This window comes from Grampus griseus, assembly GCF_964374135.1.
Source record: "Grampus griseus genome assembly, chromosome: 5".
NCBI lineage: Eukaryota > Metazoa > Chordata > Mammalia > Artiodactyla > Delphinidae > Grampus > Grampus griseus.
The window spans coordinates 69,543,674-69,563,966 of NC_138998.1; the positions used below are offsets into that span (position 1 = coordinate 69,543,674).

General features: G+C 44.3%; 1 long non-coding RNA gene and 1 pseudogene across 2 annotated transcripts in view; both read right to left on the reverse strand.

Annotated features, from left to right (window-relative positions):
* Positions 1–20,293, reverse strand: part of LOC309823145 (D-aminoacyl-tRNA deacylase 2-like) — a 382,637-nt pseudogene that overhangs the window by 214,532 nt on the left and 147,812 nt on the right. The window lies entirely within an intron of this gene.
* The window catches only part of LOC309823374, a 34,933-nt gene continuing 20,682 nt past the window's right edge, over positions 6,043–20,293 (reverse strand). The window contains exon 3 of the long non-coding RNA XR_014296821.1: positions 6,043–6,350. This is a non-coding gene — a long non-coding RNA (uncharacterized lncRNA). The remainder of the gene's footprint in view (positions 6,351–20,293) is intronic.

Below are 20,293 nucleotides of genomic sequence, written 5' to 3' on the forward strand. Positions count from 1 at the left end.
GGAACGCCGCACTGCAGCCACAGGAAACTGATACTGACCTCGGTGCTCCTCTTTGCTAACTTTATACTTGCTAAAACATTCACCCCAAACTGCGGAATGAAACGCCCCCTGTAATAAGGTTTATGCTTCTATGTTTTATTTCTAAAAAGGTTTGTTATCGTTTTAACAGCTTCTCCTGAAATCCTCCTAAACTGCTTACAATCCGTCTTTGCTGTTGATGCTTCCGGAGCCACTGTAAGCAAGACATCTGTCTGGTCCTCCTGGGAAATAAATATTCTTGAACCAGAGGAAGAGGAAGCAGCATTCTGCAGAAGGGGTGAGCTGTGACAGATTAATGACACACTTTTGAGGGGCCTAAAGTGATTTGTCACCGTCCCCCTCCTTTAGCCTGGCAGAGAGTGGGTCCACAGAGCTTTCTTCCAGCTCCGTTCACCAACAGAAACTCAATCTACCTTGCCTGGTCCCTGCACTAAGCGGTGAGCACCTTGAGTCCATGGAATGAGCTGGGAATAGGAGTCCAGGACTCTGGGATCGGTTCCTGCTCTCACCACTCACCAGCCCTCCCAGACTTTCTTCATCTGTAAAATGGGTGTCCCACCTCCACCGCCCAGGGTGGTCCTGGGCCACATTGACGATATCGTGGAAGTGCATGGAAAATCGTGAAGTCCTGTGCAAAGACAAGGCGGTGAAATCATTATCACTCTCATCCTCCACCAGTTGTCAACGCCTATGGGGGCAGGGATCCTCCAAGCGGACCAGGAAGACTGGATCAAAGTGTCCAGCTGGTGAAAGAAGAGTCAGCTGTAGGGTCTGATCCTCTGGTATTAGCTACCCAGGGGGAGAGCGGTGAGATGAGCTCTCCTGGTGGGTGATAAAATGAGTCTACGAAGGGAGGAAGCAGGATGTATAAAGCCCAGGAGCCTGATCTGTTTCTGAGATCAAACAGAGCAGCATTGTACCGGGGTGTGGAGCTGATGTCAGCGTCTAGAATGCTGGTCGGAATCGCCCTGGTTACGCAGCTGGACCGGAATAAGGCAAGTCTGTATCTGAACTCATTAATTTTTACAACCAACTGAACTGTTCTGCCTTTTTTTGGGGAGCGGGGGGGCGGTGCGAGGGCATTGTGAGAGGCGGTGCAGGGGGAGAACAAGGGAAGGAAAGGAAAAGGGAGGGGTTAGTATGTATGGAACAAGGGGCTTCCCACCAGCAGACACTGTCTCATTATCCCCAGCAGAGCCCAGCTTCAACCCTCCAGCCCCCTGGACCATTAGGCAGAGCCTCTGCAGCAGGTCCTGCCCGAGGAGGGAGAGAAATGGCCAATGAAACGTAAGGATAATTAGAGAGGCACAAGCCGCTCGTTGGAGTTCAAGTTATGTCAATGTTTCCATTATATGCCTCACTTTTTGGGGGGTTTATAACATAGCTATAAAAGCTCACGCCAGCTGAGAATTTGGCAGGCCAGGTCGCAGCAAAGGAGGGACTGTTTTTTAATTCAACTCAGCTGCTCGTAACTTGGGGTGGGAGAGCACACTGTACATAACTCAAAGGGGCTGGTTGAAAGTACTGAGTACTGTACTGTTTTGCTCTCTGATCACCCCCTCCTCCTCCTGTCATTCCTTTGTGCTATCTCAAAAGGAACAACCTTATGGAAATGTACCCCGAAAAGCTTCCTGAGCCAGGAATCTACCTGCCCCTCTCCAAGTGTCAGCTAATCTGGCTTTGCTCCATTCCTAAGAAGCATGAGGGTCCACCCTTTCCAGAAAACGTGCAAACCATTTCACCCAAACCTCTACACAGAAGATGGTCGAGCCTCTGCAAGGGAGCTGTCTGGTACCAGAGCTTTTCCAGACAAATCTCAGTATTTGGGGTGGCCCTTTCCTACTGTAGAACAAGACCTGACCTGGTGGATAAGTATTACTCCCATCTCATAGATAGGCTTTTTGCCCTCGCAGGCACAGAGTGAAGAGAGCTTTCTCCACATTTTAGCCCGTGATCTCCTAAATACTTAATAAGGACAATCAGAAGCCAGGTGGCTGACAGCAGAGGTACAAGTAAAGCTCAGAATGGATAGGAACTTACCGATCCCTTCTTCCTTAATAGATGAGAAGACAGCACATCTGATTGATTCCTTACATTGTTATTGACAGTAACACTAAAGAAATGATAAGATGTGAGGTCAAAATCTCCAACAAGAAAATAGTAATAAGATGCAAGCAAGAGCATATATGTGCATATGCACATAACCATGTTAACGTATAATAGTAATAAAAAAATTAAACCACACGTGTACATGTTCTCATAACTACATTAACAAATATTTCTATGAACAATAGGCATATTTCATCAATATACACTGGCTTTGCTCTCCATTGTAAATCAATCCTCAGCCCCTAATGCTATGAAAGTGCTTTTATAAACTGTGGATAAGTGACTGTATAAATGGATGGCATCGTTATCACTGTAGCACACATAACGTTCAATAAAAATTTGCCAAATGCGTGAGTAAACTACTTAAGGTAGTTTAACTGAGCTAAATAACAATATTTCTTCATATACTAAAGAAAATATTGTTAGCAATTGTAGTTAATTTAAGTTCCATCATATATACCCAGCTCTAATCTAAGAGCTAGTAATAAATGGGATTCCAGTCTTCCCTAGGGGTTCAGAGGGCTATGGGCCCATTGTCTTAACCAGGCAATGGGGGAATAAACATATGTGTCAGTGTGACTTGCAGGCTGGTCTCTTCAATACATTTGCACTAACCTTGACAGTTTGAGGTAGTAGAGCTGGGAGGGCCCAAGTATGATGAATGGGTGGGTGGGTTAAGAAGATATATCAAAGTCAGAGATGCAGACTGGTTTACATAGTAGTCGGCATCCAATTGTGTTTTCTGGAAGATTACTAGTATTGCTCTATAATTTCTGTTTGATTAGAACTTCAAGGTCTTCAAAAATTTAGAAGTATAACTGAAGCATATGTCTCAAAGTTAGGACACATTGACATATATACACTAATATGTATAAAATAGATAACTAATAAGAACCTGCTGTATAAGAAAAACAAAATGGGGCTTCCCTGGTGGCACAGTGCTTGAGAGTCCGCCTGCCGATGCAGGGGACACAGGTTCGTGCCCCGGTCCGGGAAGATCCCACATGCCGCGGAGTGGCTGGGCCCGTGAGCCATGGCCGCTGAGCCTGTGCGTCCGGAGCCTGTGCTCCGCAACGGGAGAGCCCACAACAGTGAGAGGCCCGCGTACCGGAAAAAATAAAAAAATTTAAAAAATAATAAAATAAAATGAAATTCAAAAAAATAAAAATAAATAAAAGTAAAAATCTTAGGATAGAAAAAAAATAAGAGTTAGGACACAAAGCTAATTTGAACTGCTTCTTTCTGTAAGGAACAAAATCTGAACAAAAGTAAGATTGTCCATTACAAAAAAGATCAAGTTCAAACGTTATATATAGTACATCTATATGTAAATGTGGAAGGAATTAATTATTTAGATAATTAATAAATAACAATCAGAAGTCAGATGGCTGAGAGCAGAGGCACAAGTAAAGCTCAGAACAGATAGGGAATTATCAATTTTTTCTTCCTTAATAGAAGGAAAAACAGAAATTTATTTATTTTTATTTATTTATATTAGTAGGAAGAAATAATTAGAATGGTTGAGCTATAGGTCAGTGGGAAAATGCCAAGAACTTTTAATCAGGAAGCTTGAGTTGGAATCTAAGCCCTACCACTATATATTATGTCATCTTCATTTTTCTGAACTTCAGTGTCTTCATCTATAAAAGAAGTCAATATTAATTATGCCATCAGAGAACTAGAACAGATTGTATCAGTCAGGAGTGTGTTTGGCTGCAAGTAACAAAAGAAGAGATTATGGTGACTTCAACAAATGAAAATGTATTTTTCTCACCGAGAACAAGTTGAGGTAGGAATCCAGGGCATGCAGCTCAATGATGCCTTTGGGATCCAGGTTCTTCCTGTATCTCTGCCCTAACGTCCTTGCCATGTTGTTTCTCTTCCTCGTGCTTGTCGTCTCTTGGTCCCAAGATGACTAGTGTAACTGCAGCAGTATATACACATTCAGGAAGAAGGTGCAAGGGGCAGAAGCCCTTCTCTTTGTGAGTTGTTGTCAGTTGATTCACCCTTACATCTCTTGAGACACTACATGGTACATTCAGATCAATCAATGGTCAAGGGAACTGAGATTACCGTGATTGGTTTAGACCCATCATCATCATCATCTTCTGGTACTGAGGTAGAAGCCTAACACTGAAATCAAAGAATCTTTCTATACTACCAGAACAGCTCAGGGCTCTGTCAGCAGGGATGAGGGGATAGCTCTTGGGTAAGCAACTAACAGGGTCTACACCAGGGCAAAACAAGATAAGGTTGGGGTTCTCAAAGTGCACTCCCCACATCAGCAGCATGTGGGAATGTGTTAGAAATGCAAATTCTCAGCCCCCCCCCCCCCTAAACCTACTGAATCAGAAACTCTGGGGTGGGACCCAGCAATCCGTGATTTCACACAACCTGTAGGTGATTCTGATGACTGCTCTGGTTTGGGAACCACTGGGATAAAAATTGAGAAAAAAACTTAGCAATCAAGCTTGAGGACTCAGTGATCTTACTGAAATGTGTTGTTCATCAGAGCCTTCCTCTGGGAAGGGGAGGGGAAAAAGAGGAAGGGAAGGGAGGGAAAGAGAAGAGGCTAATCCTTATTGAGTACCTACTAAAGATGGACAAATGCCCTTGGTGGACATTTCACCTATGTCTTTTCACTTAATCTGCACAAACCCCATTTTCCCAGATGAGAAAACTGAGTGTCAGAAAGGTTAAATAACTTGTCCACAGTTATTCATCTGACACAGCTCAAATTCAGTGTGGTCTGATTCCCAGATAGCGCACTTCCAATTGTTACACCAGAAAGGGAGCAATCCCAGTAAACTTAGAATGACTCAATTTGTAAAAATGTGATTTAAATGTAAACTTATTGTTCCTTTGCTGGGCATTCAGAACCCTCTGCAGTTTTACCCTCATCTATCTTCCATCCTTACCTTCACTACAGCACCCCCTCCCCCACTCCCATATGCACATCCTGGGTCAGAGCCACACCCGACTCCTCCCCATCTCTTGGGCAGGCCCTGTAGCCTCAAGGCCTCAACTAAACTCCTACTCCCTGGAGTGCCCTCCCTTTTCTGCCTGTTGAACTTTATTCTTCTGTAAATAATTAACAACTAAAATTGGCCCTCTTGGAGTGTTCATGATATAAAGCATTCAATAATTGTCTGTGTAAAAAATGAATGCAAGAATGCCTACTTTTAATTCTTACTCTACCAAGAGGCGTCTCCAAGTTTTCCTTTCTAACACCACGGCATTTTGCTTGCATTTATAATTTCCCAATCTGTTTCATGATGAGATGATATATCTGCCCCTGTCTCCCAACAAACGTGTGAACTCCCAAAGACAAGGCGAGGTTGCACTCATCTGACTACCCTCCACAGCACCCAGTACAGGGTCTGATACTTAGTAAGGACTCAAAAATGACATACATAGACTTGAACTATATAACATGAAATGTATATGTGCACTTCCAAGAACTAGACTTTTCAATTAGTTGATGAAACCTACAGTTTGTGATAAATAAAAGCCTATTTCATACTAATGCTGTCGATGTGGGAGCAAAGCTTTCCTTTGGATCGTTCTAGTGGATTTTACTTGCCCAGTGCTTAGCTAATCCAATTCTGAGAATACAGCGTCACTGCTGGATGTTGAAATGGAGCCATTTTGGGAAGCTGAGGGGAAAACCTCCCAGTAGGAGCTATTTACGCACCTGCTGGATTGCCTATAATAAACGATACTGGCCAACTCACAGCACAATCTCTTCGTTCACCCTGTACTCTGACCATGCCTTCCATGCCTGAATTTATTGGGTGACTTCCAAGAAGGTTTGGAAATTAAACATATTTTGCAGCCTCCAAAAAGTACCAAGGGACAACTTTAAAAGTGACACTGAGCCATGAATAATTACATTTCTTTAAAAAAAGTCTTTAAAAGAACACCTTTTTACAATAAATGTTGGGGGAATGGAGAGCAAGGGTTAGAAGGAGGGATCAGAGAGAAAATGTGAACATGGTTAATACAATCTGGCACTTTCTAAGCAGATAATACCACAGGTTAAAAGAAATCTTATAAATAGCAAAGAAGGCAGTAATGACATATTTAATCACTCTATCACTCTCTTTTGTCTCCTCAGGTATTCTTCAGCATTTTCTGGACATTCATTCCAAATAACTAATCAACAAAGATTTATGGAATATCTTCCATACCGTGGACCCAGCCTATAAGAAGCAAAAAGAGGAAGAACATCAAGAGAGTGGTTGCCATTTCTTACATTTTTTTTAGCTTTTAAGAACTTAAAAATGCTTTTCAATACTGTCCTTGATCTCATTCAATCCAAGGTATTACTCCTGTTTTGCAGATAAGTAAACTGAAGAGCGTATGACCAGGATCACATGGTTTACAAGTGACTAAGTTGGGGACTCAAGTTCTCTTACATCTCTGTTCCTCTGCCTACAAAGACTAAGGTTGTTTTAAATAAATTTATAGCATACGGTATATGCTCTCACAATATGAAAAATGTTAAAGAATGTCTTTTACAGACTCCTGGGTAAAAAGGCATTGGAACTAATTGTTTAACGTCTTGCACACCAGATCTCCTCTGAAAGGACCCAGAGAAGAATTAAAAAAGAAGACGCTTTGCAGGGAGGGAGGACCAGCACAGGAAAGCGTGCCTTCCACAAGGTGGAAAGCCTGGGGCCATCCTGTTCAACATGGTGCAGGTGGGCCCTGAGGAAGGCAGGCACTGAAAGCCATCTCACACCTCTGCTTCCTGAGAAACAGCAGGGTCTCCAGGAAGTAGGCGGCAGAGAGACTGAGACCCCACCAAACCTGACTGCCCTCCCCACTCCAGTTGTGAAGCTTTGAGGGCCAGAGGCAATGATGAAAAGGGTGATGCTCAGAGGAGGCAGAAAGTTATGAGTGAGTTAAGGAAACTTAAAAAGCAATAGCTAATTAAATTTTTCATTAAAAACAATAAAGAGTAGAATGGGCACAGCAAAAAGTCAAAATCGGAGGTACAGAAGAGAAACTCTGCCATGGAATGAGGAGGAAAAAGACAAACTGATTGAAATAATAAGGGAAAAAATTGTTGGATTTAAAGAACAGATAATACAGAAAATATAGATAAGAGATGTTCCTGGGGAAAACAAAAGAGAACAGAATAAACAAAACAAAATAACCAAAAATATAAGAGAAGAAAACTTTCCTGAGCTGATATAACCATAAGGATCAGAGTCAGCTGCCTGTGACAGAAATGAAGTTTAGCAACATTAAACTTCAAGGGAGTCTGGAAAATATGGGTTTTATTCCAAGCAGCTATGTGCCCATATGAAAATCAAGAATTAGTTTACTAAGAAGGAAAATGTGCATTTGGGGGAACCGCTACCAACCTTTGCCATAATTGAATAAAACTATATACTTCAGATCAAAAGATTCCACTGAGTACCTGGCAAATTACCTCAAAGATTTCAACTACTAGATATACTCAAGTTCAGAAGCGATAGAAGAATTTACAATTATCCAGGCAGATAGCCTCAGATAGCCCTATAACATTAAAGACCAGATGACAATACAGAAATATCTATAGTTTTGGGTACAAAAGATTGCCAGTTAAGACTTCTAAGCTCATCCAACTTGTCATTCATGTCTGAAAGAACTATAAGAAAATTTCTAGCTACTCAGAAACTCCTAAGTATATCACTCATATCCTTCTTGAAAAAAGTACTTAAGGTACACTCCAGCCAACTGAGAGATGAATCAAAATAAAGAATGGAGAAGTTCTGATGAAATGGAACTCATGTTGATTACTAAAACCATTTAAATATATCATCTAAATGATTTTAAAGCATGATTGTAAAAGAGTTTTTAAAATACAAAACAATAATTGAAAGAGAAAATAATGTTAAAAAATAACATCTGCTATATATTTGTCAAAATTCAATGAAAATACACTTAAGATTTGTGTATTTCATTGTTTGTAAATTTTACCTCAAAGGGGTAAAAAAACTGCAAGCAAATATTAAATTCTAGTTAATAATATTCATGCTGAAATATTTAGAGTGAAGTATACTGATTTCTTCAATTTACTTTGAAATGCATTTTAAAAAAAGATGAGTTGGTGAATGGACAGAAGGATGGATAGATACACGACAAAGCAAGGAAAGTAAAATGGCAATAGTAGAAACTAGAGGCTGGGTGCACAAGCGTTCACTGTAAAATCCTTTCAACTTTTTTGTATGTTTGCATATTTTCATAAAACAAAACACTGGGGGGCAAAAAGTACTATCTGAGTCTAAAATCCCAGATTAAATAAATAGAACAGGAAACTGAGTAAAGCAGGGAAGGGGGAAATAAAAGTGTGTTTATTTCATAACCTTACACAGGAAACAGTTGATAGGTAGAATTTTTTTTAAATTATTAATTAGGAAAATAAAGTCCATATGTTTTAAAATTTTTCAATGCAATCCAAATGGAATTTTGCAATAGGGCCTATATATTCCATCTCACTAGCAAAAAAAGGAAAACAAAGAAAAGAAAAAAACCCCAAAAAACAGAAAGCATAAGCAACTTTACTTACGTCGAATAAAAACTAACAGAGTAATTATGATAATACATGTAAATGACTTAAATTCCAATATTTGAAAAACTAAACCTATCCATGTGCTATCCCAAGATATATACCTAAAACAAAGAAAGAAAAGTATCAGATTAAAGAAAGATAAACTAGCAAATACATCACACTCACAAATGTACAATCTATAAAAAAATCAGGATCACAATGTTTTTTATCCAAGTAGAATTAAAAGTGAAAAGCTTAAGTGAAATTTAGGTAAATATTGACAAAGCGAACATAAAGAAAACATAACTGTTATGAACCATTATATGCCACATAATATAGAATTTAAAAAAAATAAAGCAAGAATTCTCAGAAAATCAGGGGGAAATCGATAGAAATCTAATAGTAATGGGAAACTTTCAGATAATGTCTTTGACAGTTCATACATGTGTATGCAGTACACATACAACAATATAATAGTCAAGAAGCACCCCAGGTGTGTTTCAATCAGTGCAAAGTTGATCAGGACAATAACTCTGCTTGTTCTAGAGGGTGAATTTTTCCTAATGAAAGCGTACTGTATGTGAACTTATTTGGCATCATACGACATGGATTTATACACGTAATTGGCTGACGCTATCAACAAACCCCGTTTGCACACGTGCTGCTCACAAACCGTTCTCCACCACATGTGAGATCCAACCAGGCCCATGAACTATAAAATCTAGAGACGTTTCATTATCGATTTAGAGGAAGAAGAAATAGCATGAGCTATAAGAACTGGAAAAGATTTCTTGTAACTATTAATATTGAGATATTTCAAAGCAACGGGTCCTAGTAGAAGATCAGATGACAGAATAAGGAGGTTTCAAATCTTCCAAGTCAGCTTTCATTCCCTAAGGCCAGATCATCCTTCCACAAACAGAAATGAGGAAGATGGGAAGAGCAGTGAAGTTAAGGGAAAGTTGATGGGTGTCCATGAGGACATTTTGAAATAATGACAAGATAGCCCACTGGAGAAGCTTTGCAGACTGATGAAAATGCAGAACGGGATCTGGATTGGAGAGTGACCATCACAAAAGTGAATTAAAGCCACACAATGCAAGTTACTTAGGAAGAGGATATAGGATTAGCAAAGCCTGCTAAAGCCAGGCAATGAGACACTTAAGTCCAGACAGAGAAGCCTGTGCATGACATGGTAGGCAGTGTAAAGCCAGCCAAGGTTTTGAACCAGGGAAGTGGTGTAATAGGAAATTCCAGTTTCTAAGCCTAATTTCACCTCCCTATGTGTCTCTCAGCTGATGCTTCTTCTGCCCTATGGGATAACACAGAATGCATCTGCTGCCGCGACAGCAGATGACACGTGACAATAGAGAGAAAAGCAGAAATAACATTTCGCTTTTGTGCGGTTCACAGGACTAGCAGGAAAAGCCTTTGGAGAAGGCACAACGCACTCTGAGAAAACCACATTAATCATCAACCCAGGAAACTGGAACACTCTACAAAACCATTGCTATAGATTCAACATTTACACAAAATCTGGAGGTTGAAGTTCTTGTCACTACAGGGAAGGAAAACAGGAAAAGCTGCCAGAAAGAGAACCCACTTGCAACCTGGACTCCCCAAATCCATCCTCAAGGGCAACATTCTCGTTTTACAGAGAAGGAAATGATTGCCAAAAGACAATGTGGCTTGACCAATAGCATGTCTATGTACTTCGCTCTTCCCAATGGCCGTGCCCATTCTGAGTTGAGGAGACCGTAGCCTCAAGGGCACCATGACCTGCCCAATGTCACACAGCAAGTAAACATCCAAGCTAATAGTCCAACTCAGTCTGTCCTGCTACTCAGCCAGACAGAAAGAGAGAAAATTATCTGTGTTGTGTCTAAGGAAACAAACCCATTCAGAGCTCATTTGGTCTGTATTTTGGAAAGATGAAAACCCGTGGTTGATGGAGGAATCTGCATACACCCAACTGGGTTTGGGGTGAAGTCACTGGGACCCTCTTTACAATTTCTACCAAAAAAGTGAGCATCTGTGGACTTCCTGCAGGGGAACTACCCAGGGGCCTTACTACAGGCTGGTTTGGCTGGAGCCCAGCCCAGATTTCCTGGACCAGAATCTCAAGGTAGTGCCCTGGAACGTGAATTCCTAACGAGCCTCCCCAGTGGATCTTACACAAACCGAAGAACAAAAGCCACTGGGGTTTACATTCTTGACCAAAGAACACGGCAAGAGTGAAACCGGATCTTGTCCCCAAGCCTGGGGTCAGACTGAACAGGGATCATTGTCTTACCTTCAGTCCCAGGTCCTCACAGGCCCTTTGCGCCGCTGTTCACTGTTCAACTCAGCCCAGCCCAGCCCAGAATTAGTCCTTCTGAAGGATGTCCCTCTGCCATTTTAATTTCCCGAGCCTGTCATATAAGCAGCTCTTCTCTCCTAATGAGGTAATTGGTGCAATAATACCACGGGGAAGGTGGCCCTGGCGTGCGGCTCAATGAAGAGAGGTGTATTAAATGATTTACGTTTCTTTCTTTAGTTGCCGCACTAGTTCTAGACTTGCTAAGTAATAAAATGTTGTTAATGAGCCAGAGTATGGGGCTCATTTGATTCTATACTGTAGCTTTCTAAGTAATTGACGCATTGTTCTTCCCTACCCTATTGTCCAATTTTTCTTTTCCCGATGCCGGAAGCAGAGAGACAGAGACAGAGAAATGGAGAGAGGAAACCACTCAAGTGTCAGATGGCAAAAGGGAGAACATACATAAAGACTGATTCTCAGCTAGATTGTGACAGACCGACATCGAGAATGCACCTGAAAAGTTATCTCTTAACATAGAGAGTTCTATCCCTCTGGAAGCCCTGGTCCGGAGGGTCTGGTTGCAGTGTTTCCCGTTCTGTGAGCTCTGCTGTTCTCTGGAGGAGCCGAGGGGACACCTTAGTTGGGATCGTCTAGCCGTGTTACGCACAGTGTCGCCCATTGACCAGCATCAGCACCAACGCCTGAGAGCTCTTTGGAAATGCTGACTTCCGTGTCCCACCCCAAAGCTACTGAACCAGAATCTGGATTCAACGAGACCCTCAAATGATCCTTATGCCCTTTGAAATTTGAGAAGCAGTGGTCTAGATCTTTCCAGTATCAACGAGAACTTCCCAGGCCTCCCTCAGAGAGATCCACCCAATAGAAACAAGCCCACGCCCACCCCAGTGGCAGCATTGCTCTTTTCTTAAATGTGGGACGCTACTCATGGGAGAAAAACCTTTTTTTTTTTTTTTTTTTTTTGAGAAAAAACAAAACAAAGAAACCTAAAAGACCATGAAAGAGTTTCTGGACTTGAAAAGTTGAAAAGCCCATATTTCATCCCATAACCACTGATCTGTCCGGCATCATACCCAATGGCTACAGCTCCACTCTGCTAAGCCACAGCTGAACGAAAGGCCAGAGGGAAAACATTCTCTCTGACACGGGAGAGCCAGGAACGCCAATACAGAGGCAAACCTTCTCACCTCACAAAACGACAGCGCTGGGAGCAGGAAGGGGCCTTAGACGTCGTTTCCCACCCTTTCACTCCGTAGAACAAGTAACTGAGGCCCACGGGGGACAAGCGATTTGTTCAAGCAGCCCAGGCCTGTTAGTGGCAGAGCTGGCCAGGATGGGGCCCGGGTTTCTTGTCTCAGGTTCTCTTTCCATGGTACCAGGAGCCCTTGGGAAATCTGTGCAAGGACTATCTCCAGGCCAGCTTGCAAAGGCCATTTGCACCACGTGAAACTGTATTCTTCTAAAGCAAATGTATCATTACTCCATTGTAACCACTGCTGTGGAGAGGCAATCCCGAGGAACCAGTCTGGCGGCTGGTCTCAGAATATTAGGCAGAAAGTGAGAACGTAAGCCATTCTCAAAACTTTGAACTGAATTCAACAGATGAGGAAATGGAACCAACTTTCTTTTGACTTTTTCTTTTTCATTCATTCTCCCCCCACCCCGAGGCCCACACCCCGACCCCCCCTGGCAACCACCCATCTGTTCTCTCTGTTCCTACGTATTTGGTTTTTTAAGATTCCACGCATAAGCGAGATCGTACAGTATTTGCCTTTCTCTGTCTGACTTACTTCACTTTACTCTCTTGTTCCTAACAGGCTGTTCCGTTCCACCTTTGGCCCTTTCACAGTTATCTGTGTGAAAAGACTGGTACCACCAACCCATGGGGATATCTCCACAACGGACCGATGGCTTGGTTGTTCAAAGTCACCATTAAAAAAACAATGGTGAAAAAAATCTTCAAATGCACACAAAACCGACTTGAGAACCAAGACATAATCACATAAATGTCCTTTAAAACCAGAGTCTCAACCGGCAACCCCATAACCTCGTAGACCCCAAGAAACTCAGATCCAAAGGGACCAAGTCACCGCAGTGGAAAAATCCACGTGAGAAAACCTATGGTGAAGAGAGCGCTTCCCAAACGCCAGCCGAACCAACCTCAGTCCTCCAAGCCCTCTTCTTCCGCCACCTCCAGAAGCCAAACCATATGCCAGTCTCCGCCTCGCCTCCTGTCCCTCTAATCCCTAAACTGTCAAACGTCAGCCTCCTGCTTATTCTCTCCGTGAAAGTGACATTTCTAAATCCGGGGCTCCTGTAATCGATCCCCTCTTCTTTTGTGGGTTTTTTTCTTTTTGGTCTTTCTAGTTTTTTCTTTTGGTCCTGAGCACCCTGCCATTTTCCTAACGTGGAGTCAAGGGGGTGCGGGGGAGAGAAGAAGCCAAGGCCCCTTCCCTGCAGGGATGTGAGTGACTGCTGTGTTTCCATGGCTCGCCTTCCACTGTTCTCCGTGACCCCTGCAGACTCCCCTTATGAGTGAATGTCCCGGAATGTCTCTTTATTAGGTGTCTGGAGAAGTAAAGCTGTCGTGATGCCAGCGCCCCCTCACTGAGGACTTTATTAGTTTTTTAATTTTCTGTCTGGGTGCTCCTGCGGCATCAAACTTTCCACAGCTGTTAGGGGCTATTAAGCAGCCTCATCGGGCCCTTTCCCCACCCCCATCCCCCTTCTTAATAACATGAGATATTTCTGGACATGCCACATGGAGCCTTTAAAAGAAAGATACTTTGTCTCTCGGATGAGAAATTGTTGGGGGTCTGGGTGGGGAGAGGATGCGCTGGCCTAAGAAAAGCTCCTTGTCTTGTCTCATCCGCATCCCGGCTTAGGGCAGGGCTGTTCAGGCGATGTGGGGAACCGAGTTGGGCGGGGCCCGGGGGGTGGCGGTGTGAGGTGGGTGCAGAAGTGAGAACCCACTCTCTCAGCCTTTCTGCCCAGCGAGTAGGGAGCCAGAGGGGAGCTCTGACTGTTTTCAGAGCTGACTTGGCGTCCAGCCCAGAGCTTGATGCCTGGTTCAAAGCGTTCCCTTAAGTCTTAGAATGAGTGGACATTCTAAGACCTGCAGGGAAGAATAAAACAGAACGACTTGCAAACTTTCCCCTTGTAGGCACACAGCTGTGGCTCTGGACAAGAGGCCAGGACTATTGCTCGTGACCACCCCCGCCCCCAGAAGGAAATCATGATCCCCACCATCCCCACGCTCTGCTCCTTGCCAGCACCCCTGAGTTGCCCCCAAGCCGGCCATCCACAAGACACCCTGTGTGTAAATCCAAAGATGGGAATATGTGCACCCACACTGACTCGCACAAGTATGCACACGCACGCACAGAGTGATGCATTATTAGACCAAGCAAACTGGCCCTTTCCCACCACACTCATGGATCGGGAAGGTTATGACCACTTGGTGGGCAGAGGACAGACTAAGGGGCTGGAGAGCCCAGAGAATTCTCAGCATCCCTCCCGGCTCCAGGCTGCCCGGCAATTTGCTTTCCCGTGGCCGCCTTTAAGCCTCCCTTTGAGAAGACCTTATTTGCAGGGTGAATGTGAAAGCCTAGAGAGAAGAAAACCCTTTGGTGATGCCCGCCTCAGGAACAATTTTGCCTCTGAGAGCAAGTTGGTATTTGGGGTTAATCCCTCTGTGGAAACACTGGGTTGAAAGCCCAGAGGAGGTCAGGGGTCTGATTACAGCTTCTGTTTACATATAAACTTCCTGGTCCTAAGAGACAATAGCAAGGGTGGGGGAGGGGAGAGGGGAAGAAAAGAAAGAAACGGAGAATTTTTTTAATTAAATGGCCTTCTCTCTTAAAAATAAAGTCAACAAAATGAGGTGGAGCTTGTGTAATCAAGGTTTGATTTTAATGTCTAGGTACAAATATTTCTTTCAAGTTTTTCAGTCAGGATTTACATAATAGGGTTGAAGCATCTTTTGAAAAAAATTTGAAATGTAATACCGATATATATGCATATATTTATGTGCATAAATACATTAAAAAAAAATAAGACAGTAACCTTAGTCAGTTATCTCCTGAGAACCAGCGGGCCAGTTTTGCTGTGTTTTTGAGAGTGGGCTCTGATTTGAGTTTTGTTTAGTTTGGTTTGGTTTGGTCAAGGAAAGTCATGAAGACTCTACAACAGACGAATGAGCTGAAAACTATGGTATTTAGGCCAATTAAAAACTGCTATAAACAGACACATACTAGGAAAGCCTAGATGACAGTATTGAAGCCATATAACCTCATTCTTTCAAAAGAGTTAAGGAGAAAACAATACTTCCTCCACATGCTCAAAAACAGGCAAAGCAAAACTATGCCGTTGGTGGGAGAAAGGGGGTAGGGGGAAAGGAAAAAAGGGCCAAAATGGTCACCAGAAAAGAGTGGATCTTATTTTTAAGATCCATAACTTGAGCAATTTTTTAAAGGATTAAATTTAAAATCAAAATAGTTACTTTTTTTTTTTTTTTTTCTTTTGAGAAAGAGACAAGGGTTTAAGAGTCTGTCCCGGACAACTAAGAACATGAAGCAAAAATCCATGAAGAAACCCTATTGCCTGGGACATTTACAACCAGATGAAACTCAGGTATGTAGGATTTAAATCCAACAACATCCCCTAATAAAAAAGAAATCCCAAATACTTGATCACTAGTTCCCTCTTGTATTTCTAACTGGTGAGATTTTTTGGAGGCTTTTGCAAATTTTAAAGATGTTTCTCACTTTTTACTTTATCAAATAAAAAGAAAGCATTTCTTCAGTAAATCCTCATCTTTCCACTTTAAGTCTCCACGTAAAGAATTTTGGAAAGCCAGACTCTACCACTCTGAAAATGAATTTGTCAACAAAAATATTTTTCAAAAAGCGAACAAAAGTTGACATCAAATCTTATAGGCCATTAATTGCCCCTCCAAAAGAATCAAGAAAATTTCTAATTCTTTCATTTTTCTCCATAAGTTCTGTGATCGCCCTAATTCATCAGCTACTGGGTTCCTGCCCTGTGTGCTTGGTCTTTTTCCTTTTATTCCTCTCATCCCCTAAATAAGAATGGTTTCTTGATATTTTCTAACACGAATTCCTTCAGAGCATCTGACAGCAGGAAGGTGGCTGTTTCAGTAGCAGGAATAAAGAGGAGACAAGGGAAGGAGGAGAGAGAATGACACAGACAAACAGTCCAGAGACAGACCAGCAGACGCAGAGTCCAAAAGTTCATGGGCTGAGGCAGTCCAGAAATGCCACGACTGAAGGCCTGCATTGTGAAGGGACACCTAACACAAAAGGTCTGCGTTTCTTAGGGGCCCTGATTTTCTGTCGTTCTCCCTTGCAGAACCACTTTGGAGAAGGTGAGGCATTTTGCCAGGCTGAATATGGTGGTTGAATAAAGGGGAAAGAATTCGGGACCCACTGGCAAATATCAAAGGTTGTCAGAGAGCAAGTGGTGAGTCAAAGGGTGACATCAGACTGTGTTATGGGCAGAAGCCGAAGTAAGTCTAACAATAGCTGCCCTTTGGAGTCCAGAAGGCCAGTGGCTGGGCTCTGGACCCTGTAGTGGACTTACGGCCAGGGTGACCATATAATTCAGCCCTCAAACAGGGCACTTTGGAGAGTAAAAGTCGGGAGTCTATCTGAATTATGCTGGGGCAACGCATATAAAACGGACTGCTTGGGCTTCCCTGGTGGCGCAGTGGTTGAGAGTCCGCCTGCCAATGCAGGGGACACGGGTTCGTGCCCCGGTCCGCAAAGATCCCACGTGCCGCGGAGCGGCTGGGCCCGTGAGTCATGGCCGCTGAGCCCGCGCGTCCGGAGCCTGTGCTCCGCAACGGGAGAGGCCACAACAGTGAGAGGCCTGCGTACCGCAAAAAAAAAAAAAAAAAAAGACTGCTCCAGGCAAACTGGGGTGTTGCTGACCCTAATTAGAATCCCTCCAAAATCTAGGAGATAAAGTTTAGCTGCTCTCAGAATCTTCTCCACAAAGTTCAGCCCCCAGCTGAGTTCCTTTTCCCCAGAGGGAAAGCCTCTACGGTAACAAAGAAAGGGGCATGAGGAAGCGCCTTAGCCAAATAAGTGTGGAAAATGGACTGTTCATATTCTTAACCACTCTGGGAGACTCACAGTATATATACAGTCATCCCGCATGATTGGTGTGGGATTGGTTCTAGGACCCCTGTGGATCCCCAAATCCAGGGATGCTCAACTCCTCCATATAAAATGGCATAGTAGGGCTTCCCTGGTGGTGCAGTGGTTAAGAATCTGCCTTCTAATGCAGGGGACATGGGTTTGAGTCCTGGTCCGGGAAGATCCCACATGCCGTGGAGCAACTAAGCCTGTGCGCCACAACTACTGAGCCTGCGCCTAGAGTCCGTGCTCCGTAACGAGAGAAGCCACCACAATGAGAAGCTCGCTCAGCACAGCGAAGAGTAGCCCCCGCTCGCCACAACTAGAGAAAGCCCATGAGCAGCAATGAAGACCCAACGCAGCCAAAAAAAAAAAAAAAAAAAAAGGCATAGTTCAATCCACCCTCCACTGGCTACAGAGGGCCAACTGTATTAGCACGTTAGAGATCTCGAGAAGGCCTGAAGTGAACTAAACTACTTAGCATTCTTCAACCCAGAGTCTTCCCAAAGGTTTTGGACCACCATGAGATCTTTTGTCTGCTGAACAGCTAGAACATTCAGGCAAACACTGCTCTAAACCTTGGGAGGCAAAGTATAGAGGGAAGGGCCAGGAGGACAGGCCTTCTTCTCCGGGAGATGGAAGCTGGCAGAGTCCCTGGGAGCTGCCAGGGCTCCTGAGGATGACACAGGCACATGTTCAGCTGGGTGATGTCATGCAAGAACTTCCCCCGGTTGCAGCCAAAAGGCCTGCAAAAACAGGTCTGAAGCCATCCCATGCCGTGAGCAGGAAGCCTTTGAGTTCACATTAATGTAGGCAGGCTTCCCCAGCGCACACAATCCTTTTCCTCAGACAGCCACGGGGACTGCATTGGATGTGAAGGAAATGGTGAGTCCAACCCAAACTCAGCTGAGACACAGAGAACTTCTGTTTTCCTGTAAGCGTTCCTCTGCGGGGCGGGGTGGGGGTGGGGGGGCCGAGGCTACACCTCATCCATCCCACCATGTCTCTGGCCTGTGTGTCCTGGGGGGAGTGCCTGAGGGAGCTTTGGGGATGCAGCCCCAGTCAGGGGCCACCATAAACAAGAGGATGAATTCTGGGAAGGGAGGTGATAGGTGACCACAGAGGTTGGGAAGCAAGCCAGAGGCAGCCTGAGCACCAGGGGAGGCACTGTCGCTGGACGTGGCGGGCAGTATGGACGTGCGGTCCGTGAGGCAGAGGCTGCCTGTCTTGTGGATGCTCCACGGTTCTCACCTGGATTATCCCAGAATCCTCCGAGGCCATCTGCTTGTGGCCAGTCTCCCACTACTCCTGTTTGTCTTTCATTCTGCAGCCGGAGATACACACACTCACAAAGGCCTCTCTGAGCATCTCGCAGCGAGTTGGTGGGCAGGAAAACCCTCCAGAAAGGTCGTGGTGATTGGGGTGGGGGGCAGAGATCAATATGACTCCCATCACCAATATCCCAACTTCTTCACGTGGCGCCCAAGGCCCTTCATGAGCCCCCTCTAAGACACCTCCCCAATCTCCCACCCCGGCTTCCACCCGCGTCCACTACCTCTACTTACACCCAGCTGCTCTCTGATCCCTAAACATACTGCTCTTCTCATAATCCCTTGCTTTTCCTAATGCTGTTCCTTGCCCACAGAATTCTTGTCTTCCCAGCAAGATTTTCCTCAGGTACTTTAAGACCCACCTGAGATTTCACCTTTTTAGCTGAACAGCCTTCCCCTCTCTGCCCCTACACCATCTCCACTCAAGCAGAATTCAAGCCTTCCCCCTCGGTGCACCCACAGCACCTGGTCTGGCCCTCACCGTGGCCTAGGGGAGTCTCCTTGGCTGGACTCTGAGCACCCGAGGGCAGGAAGCTGTCACACCAGTTCCTTTGTCCCCGTGCGGACCCCCAACACCTGTTGCACAGTCGTCAATAATGCCCAGTTGATGTGGGGTCATGGGCCAACAAACAGAGCTCTGTGGACTCACATTCAAGACTCAGACAGTTTTCCTCAGCCTTTAACATTTTAAATTTGAAAATAAAAGGCACCAGACACCTGCCTTGATGTCGGAATCTGAAAAGAATGATCAAAATGATGAAAATGTGGAAATGGACGAGGACTTCACAAGCATGGCTGAGCAAAAGGATGTCTGCTGGAGATTAGCATCCTGTCAATTCAGTTCCCAAGAGAAACAATAGTCTGAATGGCTAAAGCCCTTTTAAAGGGAACTAAAGCCCACTCATCTTAACCTCCGCCCCAAATGCATGATCTCCATGAGTCCTTCAGGAAGCAGGTGTAAACACCTTTGCAGACAAGTACCTTCAGCTCAGAGGGGCTTCTAAGATGGAAGAAATATGGGGCATGGGGAGGCAGCAAGGACTGAAGAGAGAAAAAAGGAAATCAAGGAGAAAGACGGTATCTGGGAGGTGAGAAGAGGACCAGAAGGCTTGACAATAAAAACACAGAGCTTCATGGAACCCATAGTCCTGTCAGAGGAGAAGGGATCCCATCTAAGGACTAACTGTGGCCCAAGGACCCAGAAAACAGAAGCGGGAGGCGAGAAGTGCTCGTCATCGGGACGTGGAGCTGAATAAGCAAGCCTGCATTTTTGCAGTTCTCTGGTTAATTTCAAGCCATAAAAATATGGTCCGAGACTCTGTAAAAATATTCCTAAAACATTCCACATGCTTCTCAAGGTGGAGGGTAATTGTTATGAACAAATCTCCACAAATTCTAGCGCCAAGAGCAACAAAATGAGAATAAAGAAGGAAGAAGAAACGTGAAAAAGGGGGCTCGTCAGAACGCAGAACGACAATGCGGGCATCCTCCCCTCCCAGCAAAACCAGAGGGCGGTGGAACTTTACAGCACCTCGAAGGCCTACTGTGAGGGAGCAAGGTCCAGCAATATAGTCCTAAAGGATATTCTCGTCATGGAGAAAGCTCTGGAGCACTGCTGAGTGAACTTCCTGTAGGTCGGATCATAACTTTGCAAACTCAGTCCTGGAGATCCAGGACTTGGAGGGACATCAGCTAGGTCAACCCCACTGTGCCTCTGAGACCCTTCCACGCGGGCTGCCTCATGGGGCGAGTCAGTTTCTGCTTCACCACATTGAGGAATCTTGACTTATAGAAAGTT